Raw genomic sequence first — 20,834 nt, forward strand, 5'->3', positions numbered from 1 at the left:
CTCACTCTGTGGGTTCTGTCTTTGAGCCAGTTTACGACCCATCTTGTGACATAGGGGTTTATATTTAATCTGGATAGCTTATCTATGATGCCCAAGTGGGGTATTGTGTCAAATGCCTTTGCAAGGCCCAGATAGGCTTTGTGGACTACCTTCCCTCCATCTATGGCTTTGGTGACTGTTTTGAAAAAGTCAACCAGGTTCAAAAGGCAGGATCTGCCCTTCACAAAGCCGAACTGGGTAGGATCTAGTGTCTGTAGGTCCCCAATGTCTTTTTTTATGAGCTCTATGATGATCCTCTCCATAGCCTTGCAGACTAAGCTAGTCAGGCTTATGGGGCGATAGTTTCCAGGGTCCGTAGAGGCTCCACCTTTGTGGAGTGGGACCACTGTTGCTATACGCCATTCTGTGGGCACATATCCTGTAGTGAGGCTGAGATTGTATAGCTGTTTTATTTGAGGGATTAGTTCCTCTTGGAGTTCATGTAGGATGCAACCTGGGATGCCATCTGGTCCCATGGAAGCAGTGTCTTTTGCTTTGGAGAGGGCAGCCTTCACCTGAGCATCAGAGATGTTTGGGAGGCAGCCCTCTGCCGGGATAGATACTTGCTCTTTTGGGGGGGAGGGGGTGGAGAAGTTTGCACTGAACCTGTCTGCCAGGATATTGGCAATGTCTGTGGGTTCAGTGTATTTTTTGTCGTTTAGAATCAACTCAGAACAAGTCTGGGAGTTGCATCCCAGGTTCCTAACATAACTGAAAAAGCCTTATGATTGTCTTTGGTGTCCTGTGCAATTTTTCTCTCGAAGCTGGCCTTGGAGGATTTTATGAGGGATCGTAATTTTTTGCTAGTACTGATCAGAGATGCCTTCCCTATTAGGGATTTTTCTCTATTACATAGTAGCTTCCTCCTTCTGTTGTACAGTTTATTTATGGCAGGGGTCCACCAGACTGGATGCCTGCCTTTGGATGATTGGGTCTTGGTTTTGTTTGGGATAGCATGATCCATGCATTCCTGGAGATGTCCATAGAATGCGTTTATATAGGATTCTGCAGTTTGGGCCATAGTTTCCACTGGCCCTGAGGCCTTGAAGGATTCCACTTCGGTTTTGAGAAGTGAGAAGTTCACTTTTGAGAAGTTTTTCACTGTGGTTTTCTGGGCTGGGGGTGGGGTCGGGATGTGGACATCCAGTGAAATTAATTTATGGTCTGATGTTACCAATGAGGGATATACTTCTGGTGTGGAGCATAGAGTCCCCATGTTGGTAATGATCAGGTCTAGTATGTTGTCCCCTCTTGTGGGACTGGTGACTAGTTGTTCCATACCATTTGAGTTTATAATTTCCAGGAACCTTTAGGCTAAGGTGCTGGGGCTTGAGTAGTGCTCCCAGTCAATGTTTGGGTAGTTGAAGTCACCCAATATAATGGTGTTCGGAGAGATCTTCATGTTCTCCAATGTTTTCAGGAAAGCCGAGTGGGATTCCTGACTTTGAGAGGGTGGTCTGTAGGATGCTATAAACTGAAAAGCAGTCTTGCCCACTATTAGTTGCACATAGATGGTCTCCGATACTTCGTGCAATGCCACTAACCTGGAGGTGTGGATATCCTTGATAAATATGGAAACTCCCTCCTTTTGTGGTTCGGTCCGGGTTTTGGGGCCGAAAAGCATGATATGAGGTATAGCCTGGTAGTGCTGGGGTGCTCTCTGGAGCCTTGAACCAGGTTGCTGTCACTGCACAGATATCGATGTTCTCCATACTGAGGAGAGCTTCGAGTGCGTGCATCTTGAGGTTAAGACTTCTGGCGTTAAGTAGCATTACCCTTAGTTTCTTGTTCCTTGTGCTGTCTATGGGGGTGGGTTTGACTTTTGAGCCTTGCCTAAAAAAGGCACTGTACACATTCTTATAATATTTTCACTTAACTTTGTCATGCTATGACTAAATCTGACACAAATAATTACTGTTTTTGCCAGGGTGGGTGGAGGGCAAGACCTTCTACATTACTTTGCTCCCTCCACATCTATTTTCAATCTAGTGTTGCTATAACTTGTAGAGAGAGAGAATGATCGGTGACAGGCAGTGTAACACCTGTCTCCCTCCTTTTCTCAGAGGCATTGTTATCAAACTATTCACGAAACACTGACTGCAGGCACTGCAATCTTACAGTGCCGTGAATCAAGCAACGGCATATGAGCAACTGCCATCTTCAGCCATTTTGTTAGAACAACTGTGAATCAAGCACCTATGAGCCAAGAAAGTGCATTTAAGCCACGCTCCATCTCAGAACAAAGGTTCTGTGTAAAGACAAAGCTTTGTATGTTTGTTTACATGCAAAACTACAGTTGCATCTTGGCATGAGTCAGAGAACATGTGGTCTTTTTGTCAACTATTTAATCTATGGTATTTTCCATAGCAGACAGCTTAAAGACTCTTAAGGAAGTACATAACAGAATTTGTGAATAGAATTAATAAAAATGTTTCACACAGAGATAATGCAAAGAAGATATAATGCCTTTCTGTATTAAAGTGGACAGCACCCCCAAGTGCCTCATCTGGCTGCAGGCTGAATTTCCCATGCAGAACATTCATTTTTTTTATTGTTCTTTGTAGAAACTTTGGTTAGGTCCATGCTATTTTACTGTTAATGTGTTTTTCTTCTTCAGCTTTTGTACAGAGCCAGGACTACCTTGTAATTAAGCAATAATCCTTAACTGTGCATAGGTATATCAGGATTTATCTGTGGTTGGTGTGGTTTGATCATGAGAGCAAAGTCTGAGTGATTATACAAAGCCAGCCATAGGTAAATACTGATAAACCCACAAACGGGAGTGGATTATTGCTATTATGCAATTACATTATTAAAGAAAGAAATTGCTTACCTTTCTTAAATAATGTATTTGTATAAGGCCACTTCACTCTTCTGTATTCTTTTCCCTAGACTGATGTTCTGTACATGCAGATGGGACTTACATTCCCATGCTTTCACAGTACATCAGTACAGTGAAGGATCAGGAGGAGCAAAGGAGAAAACAGAATCTCTGCCGTTGTTGTTTTTTTAACATTTAATTTAAAAATAACAGGTTTTACATGTGACAGCACAAAAATATAAGGAAATAAGTTAGGTTTCTGTTTGTTTTGTTTAGTTTTGCATAACATACCTGATTTTTCGTATATTTTTCAATGTCCCTCCGCATATATCAATAGAAAAATCTGGCTGCTCAATGGTACTTTAGCAGACAGACTTTTCCATTTGTATAGGCTTAATTTACTATGGGCATGCTGGTTGGGCAGTCCAATCAGTGTGCTCATTTTTGAATAGTAATGAGCCTTTATTGTATAACTGGAGTTACAACTACAAGCATGAAACTCAGTACTCAGCAACAGTTTGAATGCTGCGTCCAGTAAGCTATGATACTTCATTTGCAGCTTTAATGATTCCAAGGAAGTGTACAGACCACAGCCCATGAACAAGATCAGGACCTGATAACCTATAATCACAGGTTATAAAGCTATTAAAGCACTACACCTCAAACAACACATAGCCCTTCTAAACCCACACAACCAACACCCACACATAGCAACACTAAATCCACATATGTGGAGGCCCTTAACTCTAACCTGCCCAAGCAACAAGGACCTCCAAAGCTGAAACGCAAACAAACACCAATCACAACTAAAGTGTCACATAGCTCACAACACCAGTGTGCCACCCAGCAGCAGCCCCTAAGGCAAGACAACATACCTAACACTTTGGTCATATGTGACTCTATAGTCAGGCACACTGATGTCCCACTCACCAGGCTGAACAAGGAGAAAACTACAGTCAGCTGACTGTCGGGTGACAGAATCCGCCACATAACACATGCACTCAAGTCACTCCAAAACAAGTACAAATATGACTCTGTCATTGTCCATGTTGGAATGAATGACTTGAGATGTACCTCCCTGGACTACATGAAAAGAAACATGGAAGAGCTCTCGGATCATGTGGCCCAGGCAAGTATGACCCTAGCCCTGAGTAGCATCTTGCCTTCACCCAGAATAATACCACAATATAAGGACAAAATGATAGACTTCAACAATTGGGTAAGCTTCTAGTGTCATTCTAAATGGATCCAGTATCTGTCTGCATGGGACGACATGATCGACAGACCATGATGCTTTGCCAAAGATGATATGCACCTCTCGCTCCTGGGATTCAAGTTACTGGTTAATGCTCTTGCCACCCCTATAGTGCCTTTTTTAGACAAAGTTCAAAGGACAAAACCACCACTGTAACAGGTACAAGCATGCAAAATCTGAAGGTAATGCTACTCAGTGCTAGAAGTCTAAACCTCAAAATGCACTCTCTTGAGGCACTCCTAAAAATGGAGAACATCAATATCTGTGCAGTAACTGAGACCTGGTTCAAGGCTCCAGAGAGCACCCCTGCAATACCAAGCTACAACTCTTACCACACTTTTCGGCCACCAAACCAGGATCGAAACACTAAAGGTGGAGGAGTGTCCATATTCACCAAGGATATTTACACCACCAGGTTAGTTGCCCAACACAATGTGTCTGAAATTCTCCAGGTGCACCTAACACTAGGTAAGACTGCAATCCAAATTGTAGCTTGCTAAAGATCCTCCACCATACCCCAAGATTCTCACTACATCTTTCTAAACATACTGCAAAATATTAAGATACAACCAAACACCCTAATACTGGGTGATTTAAACTATCCTGCCATTAACTGAGAAAACTACTCATGTACCAACACCTTTGCCCAACGGTTCTTGGAATTCATAAATTCCATTGCCCTGGATTAACTAATCCATAGTCCCACCAGGGGCTCCAATATCCTGGACTTGGTCATTACCAACATGGAAAATAGATGCTCCACACCTATGTTCACCCTCTCATTGGTCAGGTCAGACCATAAGCTAATCATCCTTAACATCCACATCCCACCCCCACCCCCCAGTAAGGAAACCTCCATAAAAAACTTCTCCAAAGCCAACATCATGCTACTCAAGTCAGAAGTTACAAACTTCATGACACCCATGCAGACGGGAACTGAAAGTTCGACTGCTGAGTCCTACACTAAGGCACTGTATGAGCACATCCACTCATGCATGAATCATGCTATCCCAAATAGAACCATGATGCTCTCCTCCAAAAAAAGGAAGCCAATCTGGTGGTTCACTGCCATAAACAAACTTTACAACAAAAGGAAGAAACTATTGCAGAAAAAAGGAAAATCCCAGGATGCAAAAAACTCCCTTACCAGCCTCAGTAAGAAGCTGAGATCCCTCATAAAATCCTCCAAAGCTAGTTACGAAAATAAAATTGCCAGTGATTCCAAAGACAACCACAAGGTATTCTATAACTATGTCAAGAATCTAAATGGCAATGCTCAGATCTGCTCTGAGCTGCAACAGAATGGCATTAAATATACTGATCCCAAGTATATTGCCAATATCCTGGCAGATTGATTCAGTGCCAACTTCACCCCCCCTCACCCACTAAATGGCCCATCTCAATACCAGAAGATTGCCATATGCCTGTTATAATGGCCACACAGGTAAAAAACGCACTCTCCAAAGCTAAGAATACAGCATCCATGGGACCATATGACATCCCGGGCTGTGTACTACATGAACTACAAAATGAACTGGCACCTCACCTAAGTGTCATGTTTAATCTTACCCTCACCTCAGGCTTCATATCGACTGAGTGGCGCACAGCTACAGTTATCCCACTCCACAAGGGGGGATCCACCTTGGATCCCAGGAACTACTGCGCCATCAGTCTGATGAGCCTGATCTGCAAGGCCATGGAATGTATTATCATGGAACTTATAAACAAAGACATTGGCAACCTTCAAACTCTGGACCCCACCCAATTTGGGTTCGTGAAGGGCCAATCTTGTCTCCTGAACCTGAATGACTTCTTTGAATCAGTCTCCAGAGCCGTGGATGAGGGTAAGGCAGTCCACACAGCCTATATGGACCTCGCCAGGGCCTTTGACACCATCTCCCACTCTGGAATCATAGATAAACGTACTAAGCTGTGCATTAATCCCTACATCACTTGAGGGGCTGCCAACCGGCTTACTGACAGAACCCACACTGTAAAAGTAGCTGACTCCTAATCCAGCTACAGACAAGTGACAAGTGGAGTACCTCAGGGATCAGTCCTAGGACCGCTCTTATTTGGCATCTACTTCTCTGAAGTACAGGTCAACACTAAGGGACTCTGGCTAACAAAGTTCACAGATGACTGCAAACTGGGAGCCATTATTGAATCCCCAAATTATGTAGATACTCTACAATAGGGTCTTACAAAAACAGCTGCTTGGTGCCAGAGCCATGGGCTTAAGCTCAATGCCAAGAAATGTATAGTTATCCCCTTTGGGAAAAAACATGTACCCATGAATTACCACATAGGTGGCAGTACACTAAACACTGAAAGTTTGATAAGAGACTTAGGGACACAGGTGAATAGTGATCTCACCATTGATAACCACATCACCACAACAGTCAGGAAATCCTTCTATGTGGCACACCTCATCACTAAGGGCTTTTCATCCAGAAAAAAGGATGTCATTGTCCCACTGTACTCATCCCTCATTAGACCCATTATAGAATACAACACTCCATTTGGTATGTACCTCTCAAGACATCTGCAACAACTGGAAAGGCCGCAGAAATACCTCACTAAAAGAATCACAGGCCTAAAGCAGATGTCCTATGCTGACCACCTTAATAAATTCCAGCTATATTTTATCGCATATCGTCTACTCAGGGGCAATCTCTGCTTAACATGCAAGGCCATGTCAAACCCAGAGCTGTTGGACATGCTACACTTAAAGAAATACCAATCCCTCAGAGCCACATGCTCCAGTGATCTAAACCTTGTCATCACAATAAACAAAACATCCTGGAGGGATAGGTTCCTGACCCAGAGACTCCCCAGACTCTGGAATAGACTGCCCATACATGTCAAGCAGAGCACCTCATTTGCCCTCTTCAAAAGGAACGTTGACGATTGGATGGGAGAAAGGAAATTCAACCTGGGGATCACATCAGTCACCCTGCTAGAAAGGGATCCAGGGAAGTAAATCATGTGGGAAGAAATAGCCAGGGAATTGTTATGGCTAGGCTTGTATATACTCTAGGGCCAATAGCCTAGTACCAACCTATGAACCTATGAACCTAAAAGGGCAGCATTTGAAGATTATCTGATGGCCTTTAAAGTTTATAGCACTGTCCCTGCATTAAGGTATAGGGATAGGATTTTATCATTTAGTATGCCTGCTGCAGACCGAGACTTTAATCAAACTGTTAGCCAGGTATTGAATTCCAGATTTGGAGGTCCACCACCACCCACTGCTGGCATCACATGAGTCTCAATATTTTTAGTGTACATGTTCGCAGCAGTTCTCATGGAAGTGAAAACCTTTAATTATTTAACAAAGTCCCATACAACTAAAGGAAAGTGGAAATTTTAGTCAACAGTAACCTAAAAGGGTTAGTGCATGGTCTAAAATCACTCCTGTTATACGTTATCAAGGAACATTATCAATGTTTTTATCCTTATGTGCTATCTTAATATGTCTGCCTGCAGGTACAGGATGAATGAACATCAATGCCGCAGCTTAAACTGGGTCATATGGTCAGCTCATTTACCTGTGTTGTAATTAATTATCTGATTGATTAATTAATTAGTTAGTTCATAAACGTCTTGGAAGGCTGGTAACTTGGCTCATTTTAATATAGGTTTTTCTTAAAACAAAAATGTGTCTGTAGACTTGCCACAGTGGAGTAACAGGAATAAAGACTAAGAAGTTGCCAACACATTTTCACCACAGGTGGAGGTTCCCAACACCTAATAAGCTGATGCTCACTACAACAGATTCAGATATTTGTCCTAACATTATCTGTCAGCATCTGATTTAAAAAAAAAAAACAGAAAAAATGTTCGATAATGTCTGCTACAACAAAGGCAATAGGAGGACATCAGAATGTTTTGTATCTTTGTGTGAAAGTACTTAGTCTGAGATCTTTACAATGACTTTCCCTCTCTGTGCTGAGCAGAGATAAACCTTTTTTTTAGTGATGTATAGCTCCCCACATTCAGAGCCCTTGTAGTGAGTGCAAGGTGGCACTTCTTTAAGGATTACAATACTTTTTTCTGATGGATACTCTACCGTACTGTTTAGAAGTAAGAAACAGATAATCTCTTCACTACTGCAGGAACATTACAGCTGATTAAAAAGTCATATACTGTCTCATCTGTGTACAGCATTATTTCTACATTCTGAGTATACATTTCTCAACACCTGCTAAAATGAACTATCAAAATGATTGTATTTACACATACCAAAGTGATGCCGGTCTAGGCTATTACTATTTGTTTACTTTTGGCTTCACAAAGTTTGCTTTCAAAGTCAGATATAATTAACACTTTCTGTTGTAATGCAGGTTTGTAATACTTTGCTACCTTACACATTTTATACACATTGCACACAATTGAAATGGTAAACAAATTAACACTGTTCTGAGGCACAAAACTTCTCTTGTATAGTTATCATCTGTGAACTAGTTTCTTTATCAATTTTATAACCAAGGTGAAAAAAGTTAGGTGGGAGTTTGACGTTTAGTTCAGTCTTTCAGTTACTACTGGTATAATGACTTTTATAAATGAAGTCCCAATAACAATTCTAAATTTGACTCCTGCATTTTTTAGACATCATCATCATCAGCCCCCTTTTCACATTTTTTCTATACTGGGTCAGGGTGTCACATCAATTGTCACCAACTTTTTCAATTCAGTGACACTCTCCAAATTTCTGTAACAGGCATACCTGACTATCACAGGACTTCTTTAATTTCCTCTTGTCTTCTTATCTCTCCCGAATCTTTTTAGCCAAACTGTTCTCTGCTTTCCTTGCACATGTGACTAAATTGCTGCAATCTGTTCTTCGTGACCACTTCAGCAACTGAGGCTACTTTGGCTTCTGCTCTGTTTTCCTCATTTTTTTGACTGTAGCACAGGGGCTTCCTACTACCTATCTCAGAGGTTTCATCTCTGTTACCTCAAGCTTTCTCAGTTTCTCTGCCTTTGCTACTGAAGTTTTAAGGCCATACAGAAGCAGCTGTTGCACCGCTGTTTTGTACACTTTACTTTTTGGCTTCTTTAGCATTCCTATGGTGCATACTACCCGTGGCACTCTATGGCATTTGTCTTTAGCACCTCTTATTCTATCTCTGACCTTCTTATTCAGACTACCCTTCCCCTCAACCTTTCAGATTCTTGAAGCTGTTAACTTGTTCTACTCTTTTCCCTTCTCTCTCAGTTTTCAACTTCTTCTGATTCCCCCATTTTCTGCCATGACAATTGCCTTGTCTGTACTTAGTTTTATCCCATGTGTCTTCAATGTTGCTTTCCAGTCTCCTGTCATTTGCTGAAGTTTCTATTAGAAGTCTGTTTGCAATGCCGCATTGTCAGCAAGCAGTAGTTGTTGATCTGTCCCTTCTGACCTGTTTGCTAATCTAGTCCATCATCAATATGAACAAGAGTGGGCTGAGATCTGAACCCTGATGTACATCCACTCCCACTGGAAACCCTTCTGTGAGTACAAAAACTGTTTATACTTGTGTAATTGGTTATTTATACATAACCTGCACTAATTCTATCAATATTTCAGAGACTTCAAACCATCACAGGACTGCAGAATCAGCTTTCATTGGACATTATGCTTTTTTATATGCTTTTCCTAAGTCTAGTAATGAGCACTTGGACTCTTTCCTCATCTCCAGCTTCTCCTCCTGTATACATCTCACTTCAGACATCTGGTCGGTTGTACTGCATCCTGATATGAATCAAAACTGCTCATCTCCCATCTTATTTTCTACTACTCTGCATATTCCTTTATCAATCACCCTATCCAGCACTCTCATGCAAGGTGACAATAGTTTGATAACTCTGTACTGTCCACAGTTGTGAATGTCTTGTTTTGTTCAGTGGTTCATAGGTACATACAGTTGCCACGAACATTCATCTGGTCTGCTTTTGCTATTTTTGAAAGATTTTATTTCTGCATATATATGTGCATTTGTGGAATGGAAATGAGTGGTTCATAATTTATAATGGTGTAAATATATACCAGGCTGCAGAGCCAGGAATTTGGATATGTATGTTATTCCTCGCATACCTCAACCTCGCCAAACTTTTGACACAATTCCCCACTCAGGCATAGTAGAAAAACTAAATAAACTGGGAATAAATTTCTATGTCAACTGCTGGATTGCCAACTGGCTCACAGATAGCATACAGATAATCAAAATAGGGGAACTTACCTCCACAAAGCGACCATTCATCAGTGGAGTCCCCCCAGAGTTCTATTCTGGGACCTCTCCTGTTTGGCATCTAATGTTCTGAAGTAAAACCACTACCAAAGAGCTCTGTCTGACTAAGTTTGCAGATGACTGCAAGCTAGGAACAGTCATTGAATCCACAAATGATCTAGCCATCCTGCAGGAAGGTTTATCTGAAATAAATAACTGGTGTCAAAATCATGGTCTGAAACTTAATGCCATAAAATGAATTATTGTATCCTTTGGGAAGTCATCTACCCCAAGGAACTACCACATTGACAATATGCCTGTAAGAGGTGAAACAGTTGTTCTGGATTTGAGAACATATGTGAGCAATGACCTACATTTTGACCAATGTGTGTCAATTGCAAGAAAGGCCTTCTATATTGCCCAGCTTATAAACAAAGGGATTGTGTCTAGATCTAGGGATGTCATTGCCCCCCCCCTTTACTCAGCCCTCATTAGACCAATCACTGAATATAATGCCTCCTTTGGCATGTATCTGTCCAGACACATGCAACAACTGGAATGTCTACAGAGATACCTTACTAAAAGGATACAAGGCCTAATAAACAATATGTCCTACATGGACTGACTCAAAGCCCTGTCACTATACTCGGTATCCTACAGACTACTAGGACATGACCTAAGTCTAACATACAAGGCAATCTCTGACCCATTAATTATGGATTTACAGCACATCAGCAAGTCAAATGGCATCAGAAATACTTGGTCCAGGGATCTAAACCTCTTCTGCAACATCAACAGAATGGTTTGGAGGGACAGGTATATTTTGCTGAGGATACTGCTGCTATGGAACAGAGTCCCCATCCACATAAAACAAAATTCATTACTGTTCATTTTAAAGCGCAACATAGATCTATGCACGGGAAACAGAAATTTATCCCAGGACTGCCCCGTACTACTAATGGATGGATGCAGTTGTTAAATTCTTTATCCCATGCATGGGTCCCCTGAAATTATCTATGGTATGAACCCAGTTATACTCATTAGTAAGAAATATATAATTATCAAGCATGGGATGGATAAGAAATATCTTTCACCAAATGGGATAGGTTATTTTCAGCACAAAAAAAAACAAAATTGGCTAGGCTTAAAATGGCCTACAAGGGCAGCTAGCCTAGTACTTACCTACAAACCTATGGACTTAATGAAACTTGTGGCATTTTTTCCTAGAACTGAATAGAGAAAATAAGGAAAGTATCTCTTGTCTAAAAGTAAGTAGTATCTTTGATTTTGGATTTTAAACATTCTTCCTGAGTATGCCACCAAAGTTTGATAGGGGTAGGTTAATGCTTTGGAAGACTTTCTTTTCAGTGTTCTAGAAAAGATAGTCCCCCTGCTTAACCCTTCCCCAACACACTGTGTCTAATACTTCCAGGGTCTTCATAAAGAACAGTATGGCTATTTTACAGATCAAAACACCTGAAGTTTTTGATTTTATTAAATTAATTTATGGTGATGACATATTGTAATCCTTAAGTGGAATTAGGTGTTATACTGAACCATTAAAACAATTGGATATCCCAAAGATACAATGTTTGTTTGAAACACATTAATTATTTTATCTATTTTTTTAGTAGCCTAATTATGTGATTTTCTTCCATAATTATATTGTCAAAGCCTGCAGGTTGCACTTGCCTTGCACATGCCTATGTGGTTCTGAGGTGCTGTTGAATTAGCATGGCTGTGTAGATGCAGTGACCAATAAATGTAAATAAAATCCACTGCAGTTTGGTATATCAAATACATGTCATGCCTGTGCCAGTAATCTATGTTGTCATCCACTTAACTGCTTTATCACAGTACACTTTTGACATTTAAAGTCCACAATTAGATATACTGACCAGTATTATATCAGAAATAGCACAAGAAGGCAGCAAAGGAACACTCACTTTATAAATTTGCTCACAATTCCAATTTCTTATTTTACAAACCACTAATATGACTCTTACCTTCATATTCTTTTAAGCCACCTTCTAATTTACACCAAGTCTTTCTCTTCACTGTTTAAGACAGAGTCCAACGTTTATATCACATATTTTTCAGATGGTAGGGTTAGACACAAGTCCCTCTGAATATTCACTAAAGTGAGATTGAATGTCTTAATGTTTTTCATCAATCTCTTCTCTTTTTTGTGTTGTATCATTGATCCTGTTATCCTCTCAAGGAGAGTTACCATAGCAACAGTACAAGAAATGATACAGCTGATTTAATTTTCACAGTATTATTACAAGTGATCTTTTGTACTGCGGTGGTGGTGCTGCGGTAGCGTTGTCACCTCACAGTAAGACGTTGTCTGGTTTGATTCTCAGCAAGAGTGTCTTCTGTGTAGAGACATGCATGAATGGGCATACCTTCGTGGAAGGTTGTGCATCAGGGCTGGCAACCCGGCACATAAAAATCTACTGCCAATTATTAGCGGACCAGAGTTCTGCTGTGGCGACCCCTAACCGGGAAAAGCCGAAAGACACAACAACATTACAAGTGATCTTTTAATGTCATTTTTGTTACCATACCTTCTGACCATCTAGCTTGTTTTCTACAGTCTCACCTATTTTTCTTCCATCCTGAATATTCCCCAGTGAGACTGGGGACTGATACAGGTAGCTATGGTATTGATTTTTTACACACTTACTCATACCTTTGGCAATGGGGACATATCTGTATGGCACTAACGCTACCCTGACATGAGTGCCGGTATCACTACAGGGGTACAGGGGTATTCTTTGCCCTTCCTCTAATGGGTGTGTGTTTGTGTGTGTGTGTGTGTGTGTGTGTGTGTGTGTGTGTGTGTGTGTGTGTGTGTGTGTGTGTGTGTGTGTGTGTGTGTGTGTGTGTGTGGCCATACACATTTCTTATGAGGGCAACCAGCACCAACTTAGGACTACCAAGCCTACATCTCTGATCACACAGCCTTGGTATCCTGCAACCCTTTACTTACACTGGCTCAGGCTGGCTGACCAGGAAGGAAGTGCCAGTGTAAGCCACTCTGTCCCATCTTTCTCTACCATTTCTTTTCCATTGCCAAGCCATGTTTGCTCAGTGCTTTATCTCTCTACACCACAGATCTAAACACAAATCTTTGAAGCTTTTTGTTTGGGGGGGGGTTTGAAGTAAAATATGGACAGGAAATTACATGCAGCCTACGTCTTTCAACTTTGGAAAGGGTGGAAATGGACACAGATGGTGTAAGGGATTCTGTTATGTTACAGGTTCCCTTGAAACAAGTCCTGAAGGTACACTTCAGGTTTGCATGACTTATGTCTATCTGCTCTCATAGGACTGACAGTTGATTCTCTGGACTTGTTGCACACTTGGCTAAGGTAGACATGGTGGATACTTTTCCTAGGCCTGGACACCTGGTCCAGATGGGCTACCATCTGGGTTCCACAGGCTGCTATAGAATGAATTGTGATTTCTACAGTAGATATATTCCATACCTGCAGAAGGGCTGTTGCTAGTACTGGTTTCTATTCAGTGTGTTTGGAGAAGAATGACCATAGAATAAGTAGATAGCAAATCATATTTTATTTATGAGAAGGATAATATGCAGAGAATGCATAACTGGAAGAACTTGGAGTTCCTTATGGGGAATGCAGATTGCTGGAGGAGACTGTTGTGACGAGGTGCCAGAGTTTTTTTAATTTTGATTTATTATTTATTTTTTATTTAGTATTTGTTTTCCAGGTAAGTAAGCTGGTCCTAAGACCTTCTTTAACCATGACCCAAGGTTAAACGCATACAACATGAGAAAAATATTCCAAACATATAGTCAAATAAATAAAAATCAGTATAATCACTATTAAATGAACAGCATTTCTTAATATCAGAACAGTATATGTTCTGTTGAAAGGCTGGATGGAAGAAGGTATTAAATGTTAAAGAGATTATCCATAAATATTTATTGAGATTATCCATTATCATATCAACCATCATCCAAGAATGCCTTCAGTTTAGTCCAAAAGGTGTAACGTGTTATCATTGACAAGAAGACTGGAATTTGGAGACATCAGTGTATGTGACATTGTGTTATCACTGACAAGGAGAATGGAACATGGAAATGTCAATGTGTGTGACATGTTGTGTTATCAGGGACAAGGAGAATGGAACTTGGAGACACCAGTGTGTGTGTGACATTTGTCATCACTAACAAGGAGAATGGAACTTGGAGACGGCACTGTGTAGGACATGTTGTGTTATCACTGATGAGAATGGAACTTGGAGACATCAGTGTGTGTGACATGTTTTGTTATTAGTGACAAGGAACAGTTACAACTTACAAGCAGCTATACACTGACTGACACTGATGTTGAATCTAATCATCTGCTCCCAATAGGAAAAACAGGGAAGCACAAACCATGGTTTGTATGAGTGGCACATTAATGAGTGCTAGAACTGGTATGTTAATAATGCAGATGAGCAAAACAATTCAACAACATCAGGTAGAACAGATGACTGTATGACTTTTCTGTGTAAAATGCTGGGAATTAATAGTGCTAGGACCAAAATAAGTTTAAGTGATGGGGAGGAGGCTGACATGGATGAAGAAAGTTGGCAAAAGGTAAAGAAAAAGAGAAGTAGAACACTATAGGGTACAGTAGGCATTACAAATACTTATTTGTCAGAAAAGAGTGTTGTTACACCTAATACACCATTAGATTCTAGTGGGTGCCCAGCCAGTGATAACCCCTGAATGTAGAGCTTCACAAATACTTGTTATAGGGGGCTCAGTACTTAAGGAAATTAAGAACTTATTTCCCAGACAAAAGTGAGAGAGAGAGAAAAATAGAAAAAAGGAATCCCTTTTTCATGCTTGGATGGAAGTTATATTAAGGATATTAGAGAAGCCTTAGAGAACTTGTTTACAATTCCCTACAGTATGATATTGTGTGGTTGTTGGGGGTAATAGTGATGTAAGAAGAATGAATCTAGATTTTTAAGGAAATTAACTCTATTATCTCTTTAAGCATAAGAATGAAGTTTATATTAACTATTTGTGACATCGTTCATCTGTTTGGTATAATCAGTTGAAATTAAATAGTGTGTCATTCCAATATCATAAGGAGACTGTGTTTACAAAACTCTATTTTAGGGCCTAATATAAAAGGGAAGACGTGCAGATCTGAAGATGTTTGGTCAAGATAAGAGGAATCTTATTCACTAGGGAAATAGGTTGATTAATATGAGATTAGTCAGGATTCTTCAGCCTTTTTCACCACAGAAATGTGTAGAAAAAAGACTGGAGACTAACAATTTCCCAACTTGAAACACCTCTTTTATAATATACAAGGAGTCTGAACAACAAGTTCATAGGCTTCGAGGGCAGAGCCATGAGAGATAATTATGAATGTCTTTTTATAATTAATATTGGGTTAATGATACTAATAAACCTTTAATGCTTGAAGGATTTAGGGGGCACCACAACTTTAGGACAATGTTTGTATTAAAAACAGAATTCTGTCAACAACTATTTTCTTATTAAATGATAACTGAAATTATTGGAGTAAACCTAGGTACAGGGAAATTAAAATGAGTTGTGGCACTTTACAGACTCCCCTACCCCAAACTAATTAAATAGTAACTTGGACACTTTTTATGTGTTTCTTGAAAACTGTTTTCAACAAGGATTTGCTATGGTTGTGAGCAACTTGAATGCATCACATGAAGAATGGACCATTTTGACCTCAGGTTATAAGGGGGTAGACTATAACAAGAACTAATAAAGAAGTGGCACAGACACAAATAGTGGGCAAACCACCTAGAAAGAATAAGATTCTCAATATAGGCTGAATCAAAGATATGGATGCAGTCACCAATGACACACCTGAACCTGAGTTGATGGGATCAGATCATTTGTATGTTTATGGGGAAGTGAACAAATTCCAGATCTTGGCTTCTTTTATGACTGTTCCATAAAATTTAAATGTTATCAGGGAGACTATACTAGGATATGCAGGGAGCTGGCCATTTGGAAATGGATCACAGATATAAATATATATATATAACAATGAAAGAGCAAATACTTTTAGCTCTGGATATTTATCTGCATGGGTTGATGAAAGGCAGATCCTGTATGATTAATCTGATCAACTCACAAGTTCTTGCAATTCCTTATTCTTACTCTCCTTTTTTGTCATATTCCCCATTTCCTTCTCTTATATGTATATTCTTCCACTGCCCGCGTCTACCTTAACATCTGTCAGATATTGTGTTAGATGATCTAAGGTTCTTCGGCCTTGTTTTTGGTACATCACATATTAATAGCTGTTCCCTTTTACTTTGATACATGTCCTTATACTTACTGTGTTCTCAGTGGATGTGGTTTGTAGATTTGTAATTAGATTGTACTAGTAGCCATCAGTGGTTGAGCTCAGCAGACTCTGGGTTCTGTCCTTCGAGAGGTGCTTGGATTCATGTTCCAGCTCTCACTTGGCGAGAACATAGGGTAGATGGTAGCATTCACCTAATGTCCATCAGGACTACCAAACATGTAGTTAAATATATAAAACAAAACCAAAGTGGAATTGCGGTTGTTGTTATTACTTGTCTTACTGTATCATAGCATGCTGTCTTATAGCCTAGATTACAGCTGAAAGGGTCCATATATCAGCATAGCCACCAGTTAACAAATATATCAATTAATACAGTACCTGACTATCACAAACATTACTTGAATGTTCTTTGATTCCTCACCAAACACACAAAACTCCAATGCCAGAAGAAAGAGGATTAAGAAGAATTTCTGAATTCTGGGGTCACTGCTCCCTAGTACTGGCACAAGATCTCAGAATGTGGTCTGTTGTCTCCACTCTTCCACAGAACAACCTGCAAAAGTGTATAACCTTTCTTCAAGACATTTTCCTTAGAAAATATACTACAGTGTGAAAAGAGCCATAGAAGTTCTTGACCATATATATTGGAAAACAACATCAACTACCTGTGATTTGAAAGCTGTTTCATTCTGTGTAGTTAAAGCCACAGATGGGATCGTTTTAACTGTCATTACCACAGCAGTATCATAAAATTTATATACACTAGTGTATCTCTCCAATATTATGCCATAGTGGTGAAACAAAAAAAATATTATGTCCATCCAGTAAGGCTAAACAGAAGCAGCATGGGTATTGGTAATTAACAAGCCCTGTTTGTCCATCTTACAAACACTGCAAGAAACTGCACGGGTAATATAATGAGTAGTTGATTAAAATGGCTGAAACCTGTACATAGATAAAAGAAAGTAGAAAAAACACAGGGACAGTGTATCATAACCCTTCCCCTTCTCAAGTATGTAAACAGACATCATTGCATACCATTGGCTTAAGCTAACAGATTCTCAAATGCCTCAAAAATACAATAAAAAGGAAAGATAATGATTATTCCTTTTTAACAGGAAGCTAAATAAATACATAAATGCAGAAATAAAGGGAGTAAGCACTTCTTGAAAAACTGCTCTTCCTTGTTTGAAGATCTTGCCCCAAATCTTTATAATTTATCTCTTTTTAATTCCAACCATGACCAATGACGAACATCTAGCACCACTGTCAGCAAAGAGCATGTGTCATCCACACATCCAGAAAAAAGCATGATATTATCCATGTCAGCCATCCTCCATGGCAGAGACAACCCCTCACATCTCATAGCATACCTGTCATACAACACATTATTAAAAATGTAACAACCCATCGGTATACAGCACAAAATGAAATAATTCTCAGTTTATCTGAATGGCCAATGAAAACCATGCATTCATCACCACCTCAGTTATATAGTGGTCATACATCCATTGAAAGAAGGATACTGTTCTCCCTGGAAAGCCTTGAAAACACATCCAGAACCATAAGAACGTAGAGTTTAATTGGTCAAGTGCTTGCCTTGAATCAAGTGAAACTGTACCTGTCCATTTAGGATTCAAATGGTTAAACATAAATTGGAAGGTGTATAGGTTCATAGGTTCATAGGTTGGTATTAGGCTATTGGCCCTAGGGCCTATACAAGCCTAGCCATAACAATTCCTTGTATATTTCTTCCCACAATATTTACTTCCCTGGACCCCTGTCTAGCAGGACGACTGATGTGATCCCTGGGGTGAATTTCCTATCTCCCATCCAATCGTCAAGGTTCCTTTTTAAGAGATCCAAGAAGGTGCTCTGCTTGACATGTATGGGCAGTCTATTCCAGAGTATGGGGAGTCTCTGGGTCAGGAACCTATCCCTCCAGCATGTTTTGTTCATTGTGATGACAAGGTTTAGATCCCTGGAGCATGTGGCTCTGAGGGATTGGGATTTCTTTAAGTGGAGCATGTCCAACAGCTCAGGGTTTGACATGGCCCTGTATGTTAAGCAGAGATTGCCTCTGAGTAGACAATAAGCCAAAGAGTATAGCTGGAGGTTTTTAGACGGTCAGCATAGGGCATCTGCTTTAGGTCTGTGATTCTTTTAGTGAGGTATTTCTATGACCTTTCCAGCTGTTGTAGATGTCTTGTGAGGTACATACCAAACAGGGCATTGTACTCTATAATGGGTCTAATGAGGGATGAGCACAGTGGGACAATGACCTCCTTTTTTCTGGATGAAAAGCCCTTAGTGATGAGATGTGCCACACAGAAGGATTTCCTAACTGTTGTGGCGATGTGGTTATCGAAGGTGAGACCACTGTCCACCTGTGTCCCTAAGTCTCTCATCACAATTTCAGTGTTTAGTGTACTGCCACCTATGTGGTAATTCATGGGTACATGTTTTTTTCCCAAAGGGGATAACTATACATTTCTTGGCATTAAGCTTGAGCCCATGGCTCTGGAACAAAGCATCTGTTTCTGTAAGGCCCTTTTGTAGAATATCCACATGATTTGGGGATTCAATAATGGCTACCAGTTTGCAGTCATCTGCTAACTTTGTTAGCCAGAGTCCCTTAGTGTTGGCCTGTACCTCAGAGAAGTAGATGCCAAACAAGAGCGGTCCCAGGACTGAACCCTGAGGTACTCCACTTGTCACTTGTCTATAGCTGGATTTGGAGTCGGTTACTTTTACAGTCTGGGTTCTGTCAGTAAGCCAGTTGTCAACCTATCGAGTGATGTAGGGATTTATGCCCAGCTAAGTAAGTTTATTTATGATTCCAGAGTGGGGGATGGTGTCAAAGGCCTTGGCAAGGTTCAGATAGGTTGTGTGGACTGCCTTACCCTCATCCACAGCTCTGGAGACTGATTCGAAGAAGTCAATCAGGTTCAGGAGACAAGATCGGCCCTTCACAAACCCAAACTGGGTGGGGTCCAGTGTTTGAAGGTTGCCAACGTCTTTGTTTATAAGTTCCATGATAATGCGTTCCATGCCCTTGCAGATTAGGCTTGTCAGACTGATGGGATGGTAGTTCCCAGGATCCAAGTTGGATCCCCCCTTGTGGAGTGGGATAACTGTAGCTGTGCTGTGGATATGAAGCCTGAGGTGAGGCTATGATTAAACATGACACTTAGGTGAGGTGTCAGTTCATTTTGTAGTTCATGTAGTACACAGCCCGGGATGCCGTCTGGTATTTTGTTCCTATGATGAACATAATCAGCATACGGAAAAATACTCAGGACATCACCTAAAAGGAGTTTGACACTATCTAGCTGTTATTTCACCTAGCAGTCTATCAACATTCAGCACAATTACATTCTTACAGTTATCAGGTAGCCTCTGTCCACTTTTTTATAAACAAAGCACAGCATGCCTTTTGTCAAGGAAGGGTGCTTATCTCTCCTTTCAAGCCATATCCAATTATACATCACCAGAAAGTCACCTGCTACAACTAACAAATATGAGTTATTGAAAACATACAACAGATTAGTCTCACGAAATATATTGATTTGCAGTGAGGGCATTGATTGATTTTAAGCTTTTTTCTTTCTCCTAGTTAGCCAGTGTGCTAGTCAAGGAACAACAAAAAGATCTCAAACAGGAAAGCAAAATGTTGTTCAGAAATCCATGAAATTTCCACCTCCCATAATCTTTACCAGCCTTAAGCAGCACAACATTTCCTGTAACCAATACCATCTCTGATATATGTAAACTCATAAGCCATTTATTACTCTTTGTGAGACTCAAAGAAGCTTAAAACACACATATTATATATTTCCTTGAATGCTATAATTGTTAAGACCAAAACTGCTGAATCACTTAATTATTTATGGTCTTAATAAAACCTTATCTAGAGTACCGCCATCACTTTTGTTTCAGCAACAGAAAGTATTCGACTTTTCTGCTTCAACCTTCTATATGTCCTAGGTTGGTCTGATACATGCCAGAGAGCCATTTTGCTTTTTACTTGACATGACTATCTAGGATAGTTCTTACTTTCCCCTTAAATGCAAGTCACCATGTCCCAATATTTAAGGTGAGTTATTCAACATAACTGACTTTTGTGCAAGCAACATTCAGCTCTTTCCCTCTCATCTACCAGTACCCTGGATCTCTGTAAT

Source organism: Protopterus annectens, chromosome 1.part0, assembly GCF_019279795.1.
Source record: "Protopterus annectens isolate FY-2018-M chromosome 1.part0, PAN1.0, whole genome shotgun sequence".
Taxonomy (NCBI): domain Eukaryota; kingdom Metazoa; phylum Chordata; order Ceratodontiformes; family Protopteridae; genus Protopterus; species Protopterus annectens.